Here is a 22684-nt window from a genome sequence, read left to right on the forward strand (position 1 = left end):
TCTGCAGACCTATAGTGTCTGTGAATATTGATTCATTCAATAAACTCAGCACCTGCTAAATGTCAGAGCTATGCTGGGTATTGGTTTACTTAGTAGCTACAGATTGCAAACCAGTGCGACAAGTGCTCCGAGAGGAAGGCATTCGGTATTATAGGGGTATAACAAAGAGACAGGGCCCAGACTTGGGGACTGATTGGGGAAGGCCTCCAGGAAGAGGGAATACAGTATTTAAATTGGGATGGACAGTGAGTAGGTTAAGCTGGACAGCAGGGATATGGGTGTACGAGAAGAGGATGAGGTCCTGTGTGAGCTGGCAGATAGGATTAGAGGTTGAGGTCATGTACTTGTGACCCTGTACCCCAGTGAGTCCTGGGGATATATTCTCCCCCCCTTGAGCTGACTTTTCATGGCACAGAAAGTGCTGTGCTTGTGAAGCAGCATGTCCCCCACTGCCAGTCTAGAGACTTGAATTCCTAGCAATAGACAAGCATTACTTTGGGTGTGTGAGAACTCCCTATTAAAATGCAAGGGCCCTGAGGTAGGTGGCTTAGTACCTTCTGGGTTCATCAGGCAGGCAGGATGTGAATTGTTGCGTGGGGATGGTGGAGGGGGGAGGGAGAAGTAGAAGTGGGAGGAGGCACAGAGAGAAAGAGATAAGAGCTAGAAAAAGGAAGATCAGGAAGGGAATAGGAAAGTAGGTGAAGACTGGAGGCAGCCCTTGCTTATTCACAATGTTGCCACAGGCACTCTGGCTTCTGGGATTGATCCAGACTCTCAGGAAGGAGGACGGCACCTCCTTTAATCCCATTCTAGTTTGCTTCCTGCCAGACACTAGTGGTTTCCAACAGTCAGATGGTTCCATAGGTGGCTTTGGCTCCCATGGGAATTACCAGAGAATTCCAGCAGGGCTGTGACTGTGAAAGAGTTTATATAATTTCTCCTGGGCTTGCCTTTGTATTTTCTTTCTTTGTATTGTCATCCTTCCACCATCCTACAAGAGTTAAACATGTCCTCTCAACCAAAGAATCAGGAGTAGTGACTAGTACTAATCAAGGTATTTACTGCACAGTTGCTTCCTTTTGTTTTTAGAATTGCTCTTTATTTCTCCCCATGTGTATATGTAGCTAAGTACAATGTCGTCTCTGAGATTTATCTTCATTCTTGATGAGGCAACGGAACCAGAAGCAAGGGAGGGGAGTGACATTTAGCAGCAGGCTGAACCAGTGGAAGGGAAAAGCAAATTTCTAATAGCTGAGTTGGTCAGTTAGGGTGTGCTCTTCTGTTGCACCTGGTTGCAAGTAACATCACCAACTACAACAAAGTTGAACCAGAAGTCACTAAAACGGTAAGAAAACTTGATCATCTCATGTAACAAGAAGTCTTGAGTCAGGGCGATTTCAGATTGGGTAATTCATGTGGCTTGAGGACATCATCAGAAACCAGGTTTTCTACTTGTTTTTTCCTCTCAGAGGCTGGGGAAAGAGGAGTGTTTCTTCCCTTTATCAGGAGAAAAACTTTCCCAGCAGCCTTCCCTTCACATTTCACTGGCCAAACTGTGTCATGTGGCTACACCTGACCTGTGACAGACAATGGGGGTGGAACTTCCAGGGCTGATGTAGACAAATCAGGATTCACTCCCTGGGGCTGGGAGATACACAGTTTCCTCTGAAGCACACAATTGGGGTCCTGTGCAAGGAAGAGTGAGCCAGATGGACGTGTCTGCCAGAAGGAGTCATGTTGAACTATTTTGATATTTAAAAGTACTTCGGTCTACCTCCTTCTACTTCACCAAGCAAAATTACACTCACTCCCAAGGCCCAACTCAAATGTGCTTTCTCTATGAAGCTTTTCCCTTACACCTCCAATCAAATGCATTTTTTCCTCCATATACGAGTATATGCCCAAGAGCCTTTGTATTTCACACACAACACTTTTTACAGTCTGCCTTGTATTAACATTTTTGCCTTGGTCTTCCCTAATTCTGAATTCCTTGAGAGGAAGGACCACCTCTTATTCATGTCTGTGCATAAATCCAAGGACTAGCCCACTCATTGCCTTCTCACAGAAGACAATCCTCATAAGACAGCTTTGCCAAGAGTCCAGGGGCCATGCCTTTTTGGTTCACCAGTGTATATCCAGTATCTAGCACAATGCTTGGCTCATGGGTACCCAACAAATTTTTAAAAATTTAATCTTTATTTCATTTTATTTTTTACCGTTACCATTTAGTCCCCTGATACCCCCTTCCGCCAGCAATCAACACACCGTTGTCCATGTCCATGAGTCCTTTTTCTTTCTGCTCAGTCCCTCCACCCTCTAACCACCAGCCCCACTAGCTGTCATCTGCTCTCCAGCTATGAGTCTGTTTCTGTTTTGCTTGTTAGTGCAGTTTGTTCATTAGATTCCACATATGAGTGACATCGTATGGTATTTGTCTTTCTTTGCCTGGCTTATTTCATTTAGCATAATGCTCTCCAGGTCCATCCATACTGTTGCAAAGGGTAAAATTTTCTTCTTTTTTAGGCTGAGTAGAATTCCATTGTGTAAATGTCCCATAGTTGTTTTATACATTCATGTATTATAGACATTTTGGGCTGCTTCCATATCGTGGTGATTGTAAATAATGCTACAATAAGCATAGGGATGCTTACAGTCTTTCAAATTAGTGTTTTGGGTCCCTTCAAATATATTCCCAGAAGTGGGGTCACTGAGTCAAAAGGCAGATCCATTTTTAATTTTTCTGAGGTATCTCCATGCTGCTTCCCACAGTGGCTGCACCAGCCTGCATTCCCACCAACAGTGCAAAACAGTTCCCCTTCCTCCACATCCTTGGCAGCACTGTTGTTTGCCCCAATAAGTATTTTGAATAAATAATAGAAGAGTAGCTACAAACTTCTACTTTTTTGGTCAAGGTGGAGTAAGAGAGGGTCTGGATTTATCTTCCCATTTGAAACAAACAAATAAGCAAGCAAAACAGACACAATATATGAAACAACACTTTTCAAGGCACTAAACACCAGGCAATGAAGGGCATTGGCAATAAACAAGGTGAGTCCTACAGTTGTTCCAGTTTACTGCTTTGGTAGAGTTTTGAGGCCACAGTGCAGGGAGAGGAAACTAAGATGAAGCCTTGGAGACTCCCCGAATTGAAAAGAGGAAGGTGATGATCCAAGTCAGCCACAGCTCTTAGGAGAGAGTACCAGGCAGCACATGGCTGCAAGGGAGGGGGAGCCCCTTGAGTGTTCAGCAGAGTACTGACCAGCACATGCTGGCGGGCCAAGGACCGTCTGAAAGGATGAGAAGAAACAATGAGTGCCAGAAACAATACCTGTTCCCACCAGCCATACTGGAAAGACTCATACTTCCTGGAGCCCGGGGAGAGTGCTCAGGCAGGTCTTCCCTCCATGGCAGGGAGTAATTAGCTCTAGACTGAACACTGCTCCAGAGAATGCCTGACAAACATAAAAGTAAGACCTGAAAAGACCAAACACTTTTCCAGTAACTGAACTTCCTCCTGGGAAAAAAGTTAAAGAAAATTTATAGGACTGTAAGAAATATATCCAACACCCAACAAAATAAAAGTCACAATTTCTAGCATCCAATCAAAGACACCGTAAGGCAGGAAAACATGACCCATAATGAGAATAATCAGTGAACAAAAACTGGCTCAGACTAACACAGATGTTAGATGAACAGGGAAGAATATTAAAGTAGTTATTACTATTGTAGTTAATATGTCTAAAAAGTTCGGAAGCGACAAGAAACTCACACACACACACAAAAAAAAACCCACAAATTGAAAACCGAGATTAAAAATGTGATTTTTGTCATGAAAAACTACATTGCATGGATGTAAAGGAAAACTAAGGTTTTTATTTTCATCACACACAATGCTCTCTGAATACACTTCACTTTGGACTCTTCTGACCTTTAAATGTGCGTGGGGTTTTTCTCACACCACCAGGCAATTCTGCAGCACCACCTGGGTGTTCTACAATTTAATTCTGACACTATCTACCCAGAGACAGCATCAGATCCCACAGGTTAAGGGTTTAGTCCCACAAGACTGCCCCTACTTCAATGCCAATCACAAATCCAGATTGTTTCCTGTGCCTCCGACCTACCAGCTATAGATTGGACACCACCACCCCCCTCAGGTTCAGTAGAACTCAGGAAAACATTTCATTTACTTGATTACCAGTTTATTATAAAAGGATATAAGGCAAAAACAACAATCCAGCACTTGAATTACACAAAGAAAAGCCCACTGTCAGCATTTACACCACAACGCTCACATGTTTGTGGTGATGCTGGTATAAACAAATCTACTGCACAGCCAGTCCTATAAAAATATAGCGCGCACACAATTACAGTGGTAGGCTATACACCTAGGTTTGTATAAGTTGATGTTCACACAGTACCCAATGATGCATTTCTCTGGTCATTAAGTGGTGTATACTGTAGCTACTCTCCTTTTCTCAGCTCCTTTGAAAGACTAAAATTATATACAGTAACAATTATAATAAAGTATTGTTGGGTTTATAACAATATATAGATGTAATAGGTATAACACTAATAGGGAATAGTTATGTAGGATTAACATTTCAATATCTCACTGGAAGTAAGTTGGTATGTGTATTTAAAGTAGATTCTGATGAGTTAAGATGTATAATGTAAGCCCTAGCACAGGAACTAAAGAAATAATTCAAAAATAAATAGTGAAAAACTCATTAAAGGAATGAATATGTGACATTAGAAAACATTCACTTGAGAGAGACAGGATATGGTCAAGATGATGGGGTAGCCAGACATGGCTCACCTCTTGGCACAACCACATAAAAGTTACAACTGAAATAAAGAACAACCATCAGCTGAAACTGTCAGAAATAGAGTTGAATGAAAGTCTGACAACTAAGGAATTAAAGAAACCACATCCATCCCTGAGGGTAGGAGAGGTACAGATACAGAACAGGCTGGTCTCTCACCTTCGTGAGGTAGATAAAAATTCAGGAGGGATATCTCATGATCGAGGAGTCCGAGCCCCACACCAGGTCCTCCAGCCCAGGGTTCCAGTGCCAGGAAGATAAAGTCCCCACAAATTCCGGCTGCAAAAACCAGCGGGGGTTGAGTCAGTGGAAGAAACTGCTGGAGCCCCAAGAATTTCCTCTTAAAGAGCCCCCACACAGACTTACCTACACAGATTCACTTCCTCTAAGCTCTAGCACTGGGGTAACAGCTTAAAAGGCACCAGTGGTACACAGGGAGAAACTGAAGTGTCTGGCATCAAGGTGAGCAGAGGCCATGTCTCTTTTCTAAAACTTCCCCCCACAGAGCCACAGAGCCACAGAGCTGGCAAGTGGTGCCATATCTGAGACTCCATCAACCTGGCTAACACTGATTGACCGTCCACAGACTCCACCCCACCCAATTTATAGGCCCACCCAAACTGCCTTTCCATGTGAATGGCTGGTCTTGACTCATGCTTCACAACTTGCTAAATCCTCTCAAACAAGCAACAGCTGGCCTCAGTGAGCTCCAGGCTCAGCACTACCAGCAGCCAGCTTAGATTCACAGCTTGACTTCTCCTGAGAACCTCCAAGCCCAGCATAACTATCAACCACCTCAGATTGCTTTATAGCTCAGTCAAGGTAGCCCCAGGCAAAACACAGGTGGGGACTGACCTTGGTCTGTACCACCTGGGAAACCCCAGGGCCAGCACACCCAGTGGGTAGCTAGAGACCACGTCAGAGCACCCCCACCCTGCCCCTGTACAGTTGACCCTCCACAGAGGGTGGAGGTTGGTGGTTGGCAGTCAGTGGTCACAGCCAGTCCTTGCAGCTGAATGGCCTGCGTAAATCCCTCTCATTGATCTGCCAACAGCAACCAAAGCTCAACTACAAGAGCAGGATGTACTCAGCCCACACAAAGGGCGAACCTCGAGTACCCACTTGGGTGACAGGGGTGATTGTGCCACTGGACCCTACAGGACACCCACTATATTAGGCCATACTACCAAGACATGGAGTCAAAGCAGCTCTACCCAATACACAGAAACAAACACAGGGAGACTGCCAAATTGAGGAGGCAAAGAAATATGGCCCAGATGAAAGAACATAACAAAACCCCAGAAAAAGAACTAAAGGAAATGGAGACAGCCAACCTGTCAGATGCAGAGTTCAAAACACTTGTGATAAGGATATTCAGAGAAAGATTGAGTATGGCCACAAAATAAAGGAAGAAGTGAAGGTTATACAAAGTGAAATAAAGAAAAATATACAGGGAACCAAAAGTGATGGGATGGAAGCTGGGATTCAGATCAACGATTTGGAACAAAAGGAAGAAATAAACATTCACCTAGACAGAAGAAACAAGAATTGAAAAAAATAAAAAAACGAGAAGAGGATTAGGAACCTCTGGGACAACTTTAAACCTACCAACAAAATAGACATGCAAGTCCAGGAAGCACACAGAATCCCATACAAGTTGGACCCAAAGAGGACCTCATCAAGAAACATCATAAATTAAAATGCCAAAGGTTAAAGATAAAGAGAGATTCTTAAAAACAGAAAGGGAAAAGAAGAGAGTTACTTACAAAAGAGTACCCATAAGACTAATAGCTGATTTCTCAAAAGAAACTTTTCAGGTAAGAAGGGACTGGCAAGAAATATTCCCAGTGATGAAAAGCAAGGACCTACAACCAAGATTACTCTAGCCAGGAAAGCTATCATTTAGAATGGAAGGGCAGATAAAAGCCTTCCCAGTCAAGGTAAAGCTAAAAGAATTCATCATCACCAAGCCATTATTACATGAAATGGTAAAGGAACTTATTTAAGAAAAGAAGATAAAAACTATGAACATTAAAATGACAGCAAACTTATAAATATCAGCAACTGAATAAAAAAATAAAAACATAAATTAATCAAACAATCAGAACACGAACAGAATTGTAGGTATGGGGATCATTTGGAGGGTTATCAGCTGGGAGGGGGGAGGGAGAGGCAGTGGGAAATGGTGCAGGGATCAAGAAACATAATTGGTAGGAACAAAATAGAGGGATGTTAAGAATAATATAGGAAAGGGAGAAGTCAAAGAACTTAAATGCATGACCTATGGACATCAACCAAGGGGGCGGGGTGTTGCTGTAGGGAAGGGGGTACTGGGCAGAGAGGGACAAAGGGGAAAGAAATTGAAACAACTGTAACAGCATAATCAATAAAATATACTTTAGAAAGAGAGAGAAATCCACTAATGCAAAAGAAAGCAGTAAGGGAAGACTGGAGAAACAAAAGGCAGAAGAAAAATGTTGCCAGGTGGAAACCTGGCTCTACACATAAAATTTAAAGACTCCAGGAATAGCTACTGAAAGGATTTTCTTTTTTAAAACCTTAAAAATATAATTGCCCTAACAATGTACGGTGTAATTTATGACATGTATAAGTAAAATGCATAATAACCATCATATAAAGGCTACGAGGAGAGAAATGGAAGTATACTGTTTTAAGGTTCTTATACTATACAGGAAGCAGTATAATACCATTTAATGGTAGATATGCTGAAAGGGTTTATGGCAGCAGCCTAGAAATTCACCTGAGCTATTTTGCTAATGGGTCTATATAGCATGAACCCTGGCGAGGGCATGAAACATACCCATTTATAGTGTTGCCTTAAAACTATGGGTCCTAGGAATTCGGGGGCAATTTTCACCAACTTATCAGAATTGTTCACTGAGACTCCTGGAGGACTCTGTTCTTGTTTAACAAGAATATGCCCATGTGACCAGGTGAGGCACCTTTTTGGTCTCCTTGGTTCTGAGGTGTTCTGTACACATGACAGTGATTCCTGATCCAAGATATACACTGCATTTGGCCATGGTCCTTAGAGAAGCGGGGAGTTTAGGAGACACCTCTGATGCTTCCAGACCCTTGACTATGAGATACACTGTGGCCGTGATGCATGCCTTTCCTGCTCTTATATCTGTATCCTTTTCCTTTTCATTTGGGTCCTGTGAGTCTTCTTTAGCAATGAACTCAGTTTAACTTCCATTATTAGTGTGAAGAGGTATGCTCTAAACTAAAGCAACACAAAACATCAAAGCAAAGGGTTATAGCTAATGAGCCAAAAATAGTCATAGAATGCAATCATAAAGAGTACTCAATTAATTCAAAAATAGGTAGAAAAAAGAGAAAAAGTGGAGCCTAGGACACATATGAGACAAATAGAGAAAAGTAGCAACATGATAGACACAAACCTAACCATGTTAATAATCACATTAAAGTTAATTTGTGTAAACACCCCAGTTTAAAAAGACAAGGGTTATCCAATGGGATTTAAAAAAAGAAAAAACGCAATATCCAGTTATATGCTGCCTACAGGAAATGCGCCCCTTAAATGTAAAGACAGGAGGAGGCTAAAGGTAAGAGGATGAAAAAATATACACACTGATGCTAATTGAAAGAAAATTGAAGTGACTATATTTATACCTGAATACAGTTCACAGCAAAGAATATTGTGAAGGATTAAAAAGTCATTTCATGTCACACGAAGTCAATTAAGAAAACATAACAATTCTAAATTAGTGTTTCAAAATACATGAAGCAAAAAAGAAAGAAATGTAAAGGAATAGAAGAAGAGAGGGAGAGGAAGAGGAAGAGGGAGAGGGATAGAGAGAGAGGAGAGAGAGAAAAGAGGTCCTTTCTGGCTTTGGAAGGATTCGAGTAAAGGGAAGGATGAGCCTGTTAGGTATCCTTGACCTGCCCCAGTGCATTCAATTTCTTATTCGGAATGTATGAAATTTGATACCCTGCCAGTAGGAATGTAGAGCAAGTTCTCTTTTGTGTGCCCAAAGGTTATAACTAAGCCCTGTAGGCAGGAAGTTACTGGGGGTCCTCTACTCTGCTCCTAGTTTCCCCAACCCTTGTCTCCAGGAGATGGAACTCCAAGGCTTCTTGGCTCTAATGATGCACTGGGAACATGGGGTTCTTTTAAACTTTGGGGCTGCTGTGAAGCTACCTCCACCCACAGAGCCTCTCTTTGCAGGGTGCGTTGGTGAGATTAGATAAGCAAGCGTGTTCTGTTCCTGCAATCCCAGGGAATTCTGGAAAAGGCGATATTTCCAAGTTTCCTACACAAGGTGCTGCAGTAATAACAACCAATAACTTTATCCACAAAAAGTACTTGAAAAAACATTCAGGATTGTTACTGATAAGCCAGACGATAATAATAATAATAAAAACCCATCATATTCTACAGCAAATTTTCTCTGTTCCCTTTTAAAAATTACACAAGAGACACGCGTTCTTATAGAACAACTATGAAACTCAGATAAGCAAAAAATAAAATCACCCCAAGTCCTACCACCCAGTGATAACCATGTTAGCAACTTGGATTCATTTGCAAGTGCAGACATATATGTTTTATGAAAACGGTGTCATATTCTATACCTTGTTTTGCAGCCTGCTCCCTGTTCTGCAATTTTTCAGTCTTTTAGGAACATTAGTGCCTATGTAAACAGTATTCTGCATGGCTACACGGCATTGCGCCATTCTTCAACTGTTGGAGGTTTAAACTGCAATTGTATCAGATATCTATTGACACAATGGTGCTACGTAGTGAGCAAACCAAATCTCAGTGGCATACGAGAATAAGCATTTCTTTAGTTCACAGGTTTGCAGGAGTTCAGCTCATCTGGGCGGGCTCACTTCTGCCTTTGCAGTCAGCTGCAGGTTGGCTGAGCAGCACCCCCCACTTTGACTTGCTCGTATGTTGGGACTGACTGGCTCCTGGCTCCTTTAGGATGGCTGCAGCTGAGGCACCCAGGGTAATTCTGCTCTATTCCAGGTGAGTAATCCTCCGTGGCACACTCTCATGGAGCAAGGGCTACACAGAAATATGCAAGGGCTTTTTTGCAAGCTCTGCTTGCGACATACTTGCTCACATCCTGTTGCCAAAGCAAACCATCTGGCCAAGTGCACAGAGTGGAATGGCTCTGCACAATTATGGCCAAATGGCATGAATACAGAGAGGGGTGGAGAATTGAGGACTTTTTCTTTTCTTTCTTTCTTTTTTATTTTTACAGTAAATCCTTGCACAAATATCTTTGACTGTTATGTGATTAATTATTCTGTGGAACAAATTCCTAGAAGTAGAACTGTTAGATCCAAGGTAAATCCTTTTCTGAAGACTCTGAAGATAACCTACCAACATGCTCTCAGAAAGGTGTACCACAACTGTAATTGAAAAACCAAAATAAAAAAAAATAAAAAAAAAAAAAAGAAAGGTGTACCTATTTACATGGCCATTAACAGAAATGAGAGAGCAGACTTCTCCATGACCATGATGTGTGGAAGAAAAGATTATGCAAACTCTGGACAGTTTGTGCTGAAGTTACACGATGTGTCCCAAAAGTTCATAGACACAAACCAGGGGGAAAAGGTTATCTTGGAAGTTCTAGGAGAGGTACCCTAGTGTGGGCTTTAGGAAATGCATGTTCTAGTCTACAAAGTATTGGAAAGACTCTAGAACAATGTTCAGGGACGGAAAGGGTAACTGTATATCCTAGTTTTCATGGAAAAGTCTTGGTTTACCCTCTTGTCCTGGCTTAATGACTAAGTATACCCCCTTTTACGCTGAAAAGTTTCACATTTTGGACTATATATGACCTTTAGGTAAAGGTTACCTTAATATCGCTACTCTTAGACTAAAAGCACCATGAGGGCAGGGACCACGTCTGATTTTGCTCACTGCTGTATCTTCAGTGCCTAGCACAGTAGCTGGCACATGATAAGCTTTCAAAACAAAACTCCCACGATTATGAGTTGCATGAATGAAGGGGTTTGAGATCAAAGAGAATGACCCTGGTTAATGGAATAATCGCACAAATCAGTATAAAACTGCAGCATGGTGGGCGTTGCATTTGTCTAGTATGGAGACTTGATTTTATCAGGGAAGTCCGGGAAGAATCTGAGGGGAAGAAATGCTTCAGCTGAGACCAGAAGAAAACACTGGATTGACCCAGAGGAGGGCATCCTCGGAGGCAAGTAGAGCACGTGCAGAGACTCTGATAGAAGGAATCAGGTACAGATGAGGATAAGAAGGAAGACTGTGAATGGGGAGAGGTAGAAAGGTTGGTAGTTGGAAGAGGGCGTGAGATGAGGGACAGTTTTTCTAGAAGTGATCGCTACCACTTGAGCATGTTTGAAAAAATGCTAGTTATGATCTTACGTGAATCCTGATTTGAACAACCCAACTCCAAAAAGATATCCTTGAGACAATTGAGAAGTGGATTATGGGTTGAGGATTAGATGATATTAAGGAATTACTGCTAATTATTTAGCCTTAATAATGGCATGGAGGTCAGGTGCTTTTAAAGTACTCCCTTATCAGCTAGAAATGCATATTGCAATCACCTGATATGTGGGATTTGCTTTAAAATACACTGGTAAAGTGGTAATAATTGATGAGGCCAGGTGATGGGTAAGTGGGCGTCATTATACTAGTTTCTCTATTTTTAAATATATTTAAAAATTGTTACTTGAAACATTTAAAAAGCTATATTGAAACATATTCTTCATTCTGTTAAGGCTTTATAGACAACAATCAGGTTAGCATTCAGTTGTGTTGGCCAAGTACAGAGTATGTTCTCACTGATGCAATGATATTAGAGGGAATTCCCACATTAATTTGTTATCCCTGTGATAACTCTGGAATGGAAAATAAGAAGGAATTGGTTGAGAAGATGTGACTAGACACAAAAAGGAGGTACAGAGGTATGATATATTGATAGTAGAAGGTTCTGAGAAGGAGGGTGAGGTGAGATTTTGAGTGAAGGGTGGGGTCAGTGGTTTTGTGTGTGTGTGTGTGTGTGTGTGTGTGTGTTGGTTCCTAGAAGAGGGAATTCTCATTTGGCAGCCTCTAAATCCTCAAAGAATTAGGAGTGAGGTCACATGCTATAAGTTTTCAGGATTGATAATTAGGAAATTATAGTTCAGAGAGAGTGGAAGAGATTTGACCATTATTGAGGTGGATGAGGAATGAGTTTAATGGGGGAACACAGTAGAATTGTGAGGACATTTAAAATAAGATGATGGACTAGAGACCCTAAGATGGGTCAGGAGAACAATGGAAGGAAATGCCACTAGCCTGCCTGCCATGACGGTGTTGAGGAAGAAGCCTGTGGAGATTCGGACTCGATAAATGCGGGGCAGGGACCTCACATCTGCGTGTGTAAAAAAAGTCCAGCTGGTTCTAATGCAGGTACACGTGGTTCCCGGACCGCAGTTTGAGAAGCGCCGCCCTAGTGGCTGGAGTAGTGAAGCCGGCTTCAGGCGGGAGACCCGCCATGGTCCATGGCTGAAGCCTGGGGAACAGACTGCAGAACCTGGGTCTGTTAGTTGTAGCAGGGGCCCTGCAGCTTTCTGGGCCTAAGGGATTGCAATTTGAGGGTCCAGGGGTCCAGTGGTCCAGTGGCATGCCCTTCCCAGGGTCCTGGGTGGAGCTCCAACACGAAGGTGGGTGGGCTTCACAATAACCCTGACTGTGGGTGCCCCAGGGGCTTCTCGTTTGAGGACTGTAACTACTGGGGGCGAGGGGTGGTGGTGGTTTGTTTTCATAACTTTTGATTCTAGAAATGAAAATGGGCTTTTAAAATTAACCAACCAACCAATCAACATGTGGAGGTTGACACATTTGGGCTAATTGTTTTCCTTTTCATGTAGACTTATTTCCCGCTGAGTGTGAGGTAGCACTTTCAAGTAAATCTTTGGTAATTCCCAGGCGTAAAGCAATTGCCTTCATTTCCCAGCAGGACATATTCATGTGGGCTCATTTGTAGAGAGGATGGGAATAGCAGTTTTTATAGCTTAAAGCCTGGAAGAAAACTGCTTTTTTCCCCCCCCTGAACATCATAATCCACTCATGCTTTAAAAATGTGTTTCAACCTCAAAAGAACTCTGAGTCTGGGATGTGTTAGAAGGATGTATGAAGACATAACTTATTAGCCAATTTATCTCTAATCAAGATAAACTTACCTCTTGCTTCTTTCTCCTCTTGCAACTTTCTCAACCACAGACCCAGTGTGTTGCCTAGATGTCAGGGAACCAAGCCTGCTTCAAATGAACAGAAGTAGCAGGAGCACAGAGAGAACAGCTTACTGTTTTTCTGGTCTGCACTGTGATTCGCTGATTTGAACTTGCAGTAGCAGAATGAAGGAGAGGCAGGTGCTCTGGGAGCACAGCCTGAATAGAGGAGGCCTGGAGGCCAGCAGGTCGTGGGGCCGCTGTCTGGGCAGCCTGACTGAAGCCCAGCAGAAATAGGCTGGCTTGGTATGGGGAGCTGGACTGGGGAGGCTGAGCAGAGGGGCTTTGAGTGGTGCCACAGGAATCCTGAACCATTTAAATGAGCCATTTAAATCTGACAGACAAATTAGTGTTTTAAGAAGATTTACCAGGCAGTGATGTGCAGAACGAGGTAGAGTGGGTGGGGATAGTGTGCGTCGGGGCAGGGAGGTGGCGAGTTTGGGTAACAGAGGTGTGGGGGAGAATGAAGCTAGGAGAACCAAGATTCTGCTTTGAGCCAACAAGCACCTCCTGAGCACCTCCTGTGTACCATGCCTTATGTCAGGCACCACTTCAAGGGTGCCCCCTCTCAGTGAATGGAACCAGAGGCCTAGTGCCTCTCTCACCGCCTTCCATCCCATTTGTCCCCAATCCATCAAGTTGTCCTGTCAATCCCATGCCTCTGCCTGTTCTCCCCCATCCCTACTTCCTCTGTCCTACGTCAGGCGCCACCACCTGTCCCTGGAGTTTGGGTCTCCCTGCTTCCAGCCTCCCCTTTCACTCCTTCTCCACTGACAGCATCTGAGAGCAGGAATGGCCTTCCTAAGACACATCCACTCAGGCCACCTCCCCCAACAGAAACCCATCGGTGGGCTCCTAGTGGCTTTCAAGGTTAAGTCCAAACGTTGCAGCAGAACCAGGAGGCCCTGGTTATCTGATCATTCTTAGATCCCCCTTCATCCAGCTTCTTGCCTCCCCCACCTTTAATCTCAGAATTTGAAAATACTTTTAGTAATTCTAAGGGCTTGTGCCCCTCTTTTCTTCCTTGTTGTGATAATATCCTCCCTTCCATCCTCTCCGACTTATTCTTCAGAATATGTTTAGAGATCTCTTCCTTCCAGAAGCTCTTTCTGGCCCTCAGGTGCCTCCTGGGTACTTTCGAAGACCTGTCTCTGTGGCTACGCCAGGGCATAGCACAGTGGGCAGGCGCTGGCCTTTCCTCTGCAGGCAAGCTTTAAAAGGGCGGGGCTGCATCTCCCTCCTCACCCCACACCCTCCCAGCACCTGAATATGCTCAGTAAGTATTCATCAAATGGGAATGGATGAATTTACAAGACCTAGCTGGCGGAGGTGTGAGGTGGGGATAGTGTTGGTCCCATTTCACAGATAAAATAAACTGAGGCTCAGAGAATGATTTCATAATTGGTCGAAGACTTCTCAGCATCACAGCCCAGAATCCACCTCAGGGTTTCTGATTCCCTGTTCAGGGTTGTCTCTCTTCCTTGCCGTCATGGAATAGAGATCGTCAAAGAAAAGAGTCCTGTGTAGTCTCTTCGGTTCTGGCTGGTCACTCAGAGAGCTTCCAGTGGGGCTGCTGCAGGAATGAGTGCCGCGTCGGGTGAAGAGTCTGTGCTGTCTCAGTAAGGGATTTCAGGTTTGGAGATTGCAAAGGGCTAAAAGGAAACAACATTCTCTAACATAATCTGACTATTTATTTCACTGAAGCTATTATTCAAAACAGAGGTACGTCCCTGTTTCTGAAAGCTGAAGGGTCTGGTTACATATGTTCACTGCTCGGTTGTTTTTTCTTCACTCCCATAAATGTTCTTTGCCTACTTTTTTTTTTTTTTTTGATTGACTGGAATAAATGCACTGCAGAATGATAGATATTGTTCATTTAACTCCAGCATTTACTTTTCCCCTAAACTACTGCTCTGTTCATGATTGAACAGACTTCCCCCCCATTTAGCACCCATGTAAAACATTGCCAGAGATCGGGGCTGCGGCTCGGATAACATTTTCGCGGCAATCTGTTCAAGCCGCAGCGGGCACGCCAGCGGCATGGAAGCTCTTAATGAAACGTCGGCAGATATTAGGGTTTTATGGACTGGAAAACAGTACAAATCAAAGCGCTTTGCTTACTGTTTATCTGTTTAGAACATTTTTATTTTCTAAACCCAGCAATGTTCATCTTTGTCATCCAGCATTTCGGTTTGGTTCTTTACATATTGATTTTCCGTTCACTGGCTCGTGGGGATGAAGTCGGAGCTCCCAGGTGTGCTGTCTGTAAGAATAAGGGCCTGGGTGGGGGGCATTCGCTTCTCTGAGGCCCTCAGCTCCAGCCAGGAGAGGGCAGGACTCACATATAAAAAAATCCCTACACCTCTCTTTCCCTTATGTGGTCTCCCCTTGAGCCAGCAGGGTGGGCCTTTGTATATTAGCTTCTTTCCAGCATGTCCATACAAACCTCACAGCAAAAGCAGTGCTCTGTCCTTACATTCTCTAAGGAGGTGTGATAGACAGGGCCCCGGCAAGAAACAAAATCCAGCACAGATGCTTTGCCCAGGGGTCGGCAAATTATTTCCTGCGAAGGGCCCGATAGGAAATATTTTTGGCTTTGCTGGTCATGTGCAGTCTCTGTCACAACTGGCCACAGATGACACCTAAATCATGGGCAGGGCTGTGTTCCGGTAAAACAGTGTTTACCAAAATGGACTGGGAGTAGGGTATTTGGTTTGCGGGCCAAAGTTTGCTAATCCCTGAAAAGACTTTATGGGACAACATGCAGCTATAGGGACAGGGAATGAACAAGGGGCATGCAGGTGCCCAGAGACTACAGCAGCAGGAAGCTGTTACTCCCCCAAGGGCTGAAGGGGCAGATGGGAAATGGGGTGACTGGCACCTGGTGAGAATGGGGCCCTTGGAGACCCTGGAGCAGGGAAGGAGAAGGAAATGGATGCCCCTACCTCTTCCTCCTCCCTCCCTCAGATCTGCCTGTGCCTCCCACTGTCTGATCCAACTAGGGGGCTGGGGGTGCAGTCCACAGGAAGCAGCACCTCAGAGTCCAGAGCAAGTGGAGCAGCAGGAGAAGAGATCTGGGGGAAGCAGGTGGAGGCAAAGGGAGAAGCAGCAGTGTGGGTGATGTCTCTTTGGGGACTGACTTCTTAGAATCCACTCTTTTGGGAAGTAAAAGAAAATTTGACTGGCCACATCCCTTGACCTGACTTTCTTCCAGATAACTAACCATCCCCCACAACCCTGCTCCAGGTTCGGGCAAGCCCCTAGTCACAGTGATAAGCTCAGGAATAGGCTCCTGAGATCCAGGGACTGAGCTTTTGTTTGTTTGAGCTGTTAGGAAAGGTAAACTTCTCTTTTTTTCTGGTGGATCCAAACCTAGAGCTTTGGCAGCCTGTGCTCAGCAATCACAGGGGAAAGCAGAGGGCCTTGGGGGTGGGGGTGGGTATCAAGCTATACCTGAGTTAGGTGAGCCCATACACTCCCCTTTAACTGAGACCAGCTTTCTGTTTCTAGCAACTGAAAGAACTGTGGCTGAGAGAGAGTCCAGATTTATCCCTGGAGCCAAGGCCTGCCTCCTCACAGCTATGTGGACTTCACACATGACACGTGATCACCAAAGCCTGCCACAGATTGTGATGCTCCCATGTCCACGGACATTTCCATGTGTGCGTGCAGCTGCGTTCGGGCATGGCGTTTATCACTAGCGTGTACATTTCTCAGGCACAAAAGTCTTTCTTCTTTGAATATCTGTATGCCATAGACCTCATGCGTCACAAAGACAGCAACTTCCTAGATAATTACATAGGTATGGTGATAACCATGGCAACCTGGCAGTTCTGAGATGTAATGTCATGCAGATTGCTGCCGCTCAGGGACACAATGTTAATATCGTACCTGCCCTGGTCGGTGTTGCTTTGTGGGGACTTTTTCCTTTGCTTGAACAGCGGGTTTCCTACCACACAACACCTCCCATCGGTCGGTGCGTCCCGAAGTTTTGAATTTTGCGGTCCAGAAAAGTGTCCGAAATAGAGAACTGACACTAAGTTGTCAACTTTATTTTGCTAAGTAAGAACATTCTCCAAAAGAGATTAAACAAACACTACCATCTATTGTTACTATTATTTCATAAAAGAAATGGCATTTTCTCATATATGAAAGGAGAGAATAAAAGAGAAGACCTTGAACAGAGCCCATTTAACTTTAAGAAAAATGCACAGCTCTGGGAACACTGCATCTGGGTGGACGCTGTGCTTGGCAAGGACACCTGGGTGAGGGGCACGTGGGGCCTAAATCCAGCCCTCACTCTGCTCGCCAGGCTGTGTGCCCTGCCTGGGCTGTGTCCACTCGGATGAAGGGACGCCTTTTCCTTCACGCCGAGGGGCTTCCAGCTTGCCAGGCTGAGCGCGGACAGGGTTGCAGCTGCCCAGAAAGGGCAACGTTTTCTAATCTGTGCAGAACACTTTTGGAGATGACAGTGCGCCTATCCTACATTGTTGTGCTTTCAAATAGGTCCCTGGGGGCTGTGCTTTGACCAGTGCCTGGCATGTAGTAGGTGCTCAGTAAATATGTGTTCACTGAATATTAAAGGGTTGATGGGAACTCCATCAAGGAACATTCCTGGCCTGATCTGTGGTTGTTGGAGGAGGATGAAGCAGGCTAGGATGATGGGAAAGCAAACGATGAGGCAGGTGGAGACCATGTCCAAGAGGAAAGCATTCAGGAGGGGAATGGAGTGTACAAATATTAAATCCTTGTGCTGTACACCTAAAGCTAATGTAATGGTATGTGTCAAGGATGCCTCAGAAAATGAAGGGGAAGTGGAGAACTTGAAAATGAAGAAGACAGTTATTAAGGGAAATAACCTGTTTCCATGTGGCTGTTGTCTGCCCTGTCCCCTGACTAGGAGTTCAGGAGCTTAGCCCCATTGTCCACTCCCTTTCAGATCTGCCTGCCTGGTAGAGAGGACATGCTGGGCTCCGTTCTTTGCTGAAGAGTAAACATGGCAGTAAAGGCTCTGCACCAGTGGGATGGAACCTATGGCTTTTCCAGGGATGCCTATTCTTAGAGAACATGTCTGTCTAGCCCTAGGGTTCAGTGTTGGGTGCCTGTGGTAATGGAGCTCACATGTGGCCAATGAAATGTGAACAGAAGTGATGTGGTCGCTTCTGGGTGGAAGCTCTGAGAGCCAATTAAGGGCTTGCTGTGCTTGCCTTTTCCTCTTTGCCATGACAATCGACAATGTTCCTGATTAAGTCTGTTCCAACTGCTGGGTCCTTGAGTGGGGATGACATGGAGCAGACCCTCAGCCAGCTCACAATGGACATGTAACGTGGGTGAAAAAGAAGCCTTTCTTTTTACCAGTCACCGAGATTTGCAGGTTGTTTGTTACTGCAGCATTAGCTTCCCGTCCTGACTAGTACAAGGCACATCGTTCCTGCTTGTCTAAGCCACTCTCTCCAACAGCCTGTCAATAATAGGTTGACAATGATATCTCCATCTGTCCTACTCCCTTTTCCCTTTCTCAAATCCTGATGGATAAAGGCTATTATTTGAATTATGTTACACCCTAATAAGAGTTCAAGCTACAGAACGCCAAGTAATAATTAATCTTACATCTCAGCCTACAAAAAGGAAGGCTGGAGCATCAATAGAAAATGTAGTGGTGAGTTCTGATGTGAAGTGAGTGGAAGATTATTTAGATAAATGGATTAATCTGATTGAAATGGTTTCCAGAAGTAAATGTCAATGAACCAGATGTGGTAATTTCTTGCTCATGAAGTAGTGTTAGTATGCATGTGATTTGAAGTTTATGTTAAAACACACGCACAAGATTGCCTCTTGGGCTATGGGTGGTGTAAATGGGATGGGGCCACCAGGAAAGGGGACTGTTTGTGTCAACTATGGTTAGCTCAAGCAGGATGACGGGCCAGACTCAAGGTTCCTAGAATGTAGTTGTGAATCACAAACAGTAAACCCACACCAGAAAAATACATTTTGTGTCGAAACTACCATCAACTCTTTGTAAACATCTGCTAAGCAAATTGCAAGTGGCCTCTCTGTGCCTGAGGTTGTGCTTCAGTGCTTCAGAATAACAAATGTTGCCGTTAGAGGGACCATTGCTGTCTTAGAACATGTGTGTGTGTGTGTGTGTGTGTGTGTGTGTGTGTGTGTAGGGGAGTTTTGAGGAGCAGAGATAGTTACCCTGTCACAGGAGCATTTCCCCAACTGGGTTGCTGTTAAAATGTGCTAAAAAAGTGGGGGAAGGTCTATGATTTAAAAAACAAAGAATTAAGACAATACCGAGTTAAAGAAGTTTCTTCACCATAGCTCTTCTCAGAGGTTCTAACATGTTAACGTCCATTGAGACTCTCCATAAGAGGCTGTCGTATGTAGCCATCACAACTTCCCAAACTTTTTTTGACCACAGAACTCAGACAGACAAGCAGACAGACAGTCAGTCAGACAGACAGAGGGAATGGAGGGATGCTTGGATGAAGGGTTGAAGGGATGGATATGGATATAGATATATAAATATAGTCAGCATTTCACTGAACTCAGGTGTATACCTTTGACTGGATAAATAGACCTCTTTTGATGTGCGCACTTGCAGTGCAGATTAAATCAGCTAATTAGATTAGGCTGCTTCAGAGTGCAGAAAACAAACTTAAACAATAAGAACATTATATCGCATAAGAAATCTGGTTGCAGGGGGTTTCAGGATTGGCTCATTCAGCAGCTCTACAGTATTTTCCTGGTTCACATTGTCCTCTCCTTCTACTCTGCCTTCCTCAACACGAGGGCAATGTTTTCCTCTGATTGCAAGACGTCACTGTTGTTTCTCGGACCAGGTAGGTGAAATCCTCCACGAAGTTGGAGAAAGCCATTTCCTCCCGCTGTCTCCTTTTTTTTTAGGAAGGAAACTCTCCCACTAGCTCCTGGCAAACTCTCCTTTATGTCCACACAGTAAGGTTTGGGTTGCACACCTGTACCCTGAATGGAATGGAAGAGAGGAAGAGGAAGATTTGGCATTTTAAGTCTTCATAGTGAGAGGTGGGTCTTATCAGCAAGGTTGAAACTGGAAAAGTCAGCATTTATGCTGTCTGTCATTAGCAGAACCAATAAAAAGAGAAAAGACTGGATCTTTATCGGCACTTTATTCAGATGGCCAGTGAGCTGAGAAGATGCTGGGTTATGTAACCTAAAAACCACCTTAACATCTCATCTCAAGCCTGACCTTTTTAGACGTAGAAAAAAAGGGTAGGTAAGAGGTTTGGAAAAAGATTAATCGGATAAGAGTTTCACTCCAGCTGCGATTTTCCTAGTACCTCTTTATCTATGGATCAACAATTCTTTATCTGCGTCACTGATGTTCCCTCCCTGGAACACAAGGGCTCAGACACTGTCTCAATCATTGCACACCCCTTGGGACATATAGGTTGAATTGCTTGTGAACCTCCTGGTGTCACATAGGTCGTATATTCCAGTTCCTGGAACAGCAGCTTTCCACACACATTAATCATTTAAGTCTTTCAATATAACTAAAGCGAAAGTTATTGGCTCCTGTGATTGTGGAGGCTGAGAAGTCTATGATCTATATATAATTGGTGAGCTGGAGACCCAGGAATGCTGATAATGCAGTCGTAGTCTGAGCTCAAAGGCAGGAGAAGACTGTTGTGCAGCTTGAACACAGGCAGAGAGAATTCTCTCCTACTCTACGTTTTTGTTCTATTTGGGCCTTCAACTAATTGGATGAGGTCCACCCACATTGTGGGAGGGTAATCTGCTTTACTTAGTCTACTGATTCAAATGTCAATCTCATCCAGAAACACCCTCCCAGGCATACCCAGCGTGATGTTTAAACAAATATCTAAGCATCCCATGGCCTGGTCAAGTGGACACATAAAACTGACCATCATATTTAGGTAAGCTGTCTTTCTAAGCTTTAGTCACTTCATTTGTAAAAGGAGGTTATCTATTGGGTTGCTGTGAGAATTTCATAAAACAACAAATTTAAAGTACTTAGCACAGAATCCACCACATAATTCACTCTCAATACAGATATTTGCTATTACAATATTGGACTCATTGTAATAGTAATCACCCCAATTTCATTGACTCCTCCTCTCTTATGCTGCTAGCATGTCAGTCCCCTACAAACTGCTCACAGCCATGGTATTTCTCTCCTACCTTGGATTTTTGCAGGTGTCAGCTGTCTGCAAAGTCACTTGAGGTAAGAAAGATGATATCCATGCAACAGGTGCATCTCTATTGGTCTTAGGATGGCACCCTTGAGCATTCCAGAGCTGAGTTCTGAGCAGAAGTCATCAAGAAGCCCTCCAACTTGAATAAAATCTTCCATAAAAACCACCCCTTCAGTTTCTCCTGCAGCCCTTCTCTTCATAGCTCATGCGTTCATTGAGCATCTACTATGTTCCAGAAAGCAGTGTGCTAGAGAGTGGCTCACAGATGGTTGGCAATTGGGCTAAACCAGAGCTGTCTATTGAGTTGGCATTGGAAGGCAGGAGAATGAGGGGCAGTTTGCCTCTTCCTCAGACACAGGGTGCCGAGAGGTCACAGTGCTCATGTCCTCCTGAAGTACAGGCAGCTAAAGGGACAAGGGTGGCAAGGGGAGGCCTGAGTGATGGCCTGTGAGCATAAGAGCCACTGCCTGTTTGTGCATCTACTCTCTACATGGAGTCTTTGGCAGCTGGCAGCTGGCCTCTGGCCCACGTGCTGCTTTGGAGCAGAGGTGGACAAATGCAATTAAAGCTTCTCCCTGGTTCCTCCTTTGTCTGTTCTCTTCTTGGATTTTCTATCCATGCTTGGGCCTGAAAACACCAGAGGATGGGAACTAAATTTTCTTTCTCCTACCCCAACAAGAGTGTATGCTTTAAAGGAAAAACAAGGTTCTAGTGTGATGCCAGGAATGTCACAACTTAAGTGGGTTGGGTTCTGATTCAATGAGCATCATAAAGATCACCTCCCATTAAAATAACCTTCAAGGATTCAAAGGCCATTGGTATCATTTTGTGGATCCCAAGCTATACAGCTTCATGCCCAACACGGCAGTTTTGCTGTGAACATGGGAACAGATTGCTATTTCATTGCTAGAGCACCAGATGAGGCATTCGGCTTGTGTTTAGGGATCATAGTGAAAGCAAGAGTTGTTTCTTGTTCTTTATTTTATGTTAGCTAAGTGCAAACTGTTTGGTTATATTTAAATGTGTGTGAATGGTGTGAACCCGTTGTAAAAGCCATTGCTGATAAATAATATACCAGCCAGTTGTGTGTCATGGAACATTTAAGAAATCATTTAAAACTATTATAGTTCCCCCACCCCAACATCTCACTTTGGAAAAATTTCAAACATAGAGAAGAGTTAAAATAATTTTATAATGAATGCTCACATATCTGTAACTTAGATCTATCACTCGGCAACATTTTGCCATATCAATGTTATCTTTTTCTCTCTAACACACACACACACACACACACACACACACACACACACACGGTTGGGCAGTTAGCATGAAGAATAGCCCGTGGGTTATAAACTCTTGGAATGAGCAGTGTGCAGGTTTTTTTATATCCCCCCAAAACAGAGGGTACCGAAT

This window comes from Furipterus horrens, unplaced genomic scaffold (assembly GCF_987537825.1).
Source record: "Furipterus horrens unplaced genomic scaffold, mFurHor1.1.pri manual_scaffold_2, whole genome shotgun sequence".
NCBI classification, from domain to species: Eukaryota; Metazoa; Chordata; class Mammalia; order Chiroptera; family Furipteridae; genus Furipterus; species Furipterus horrens.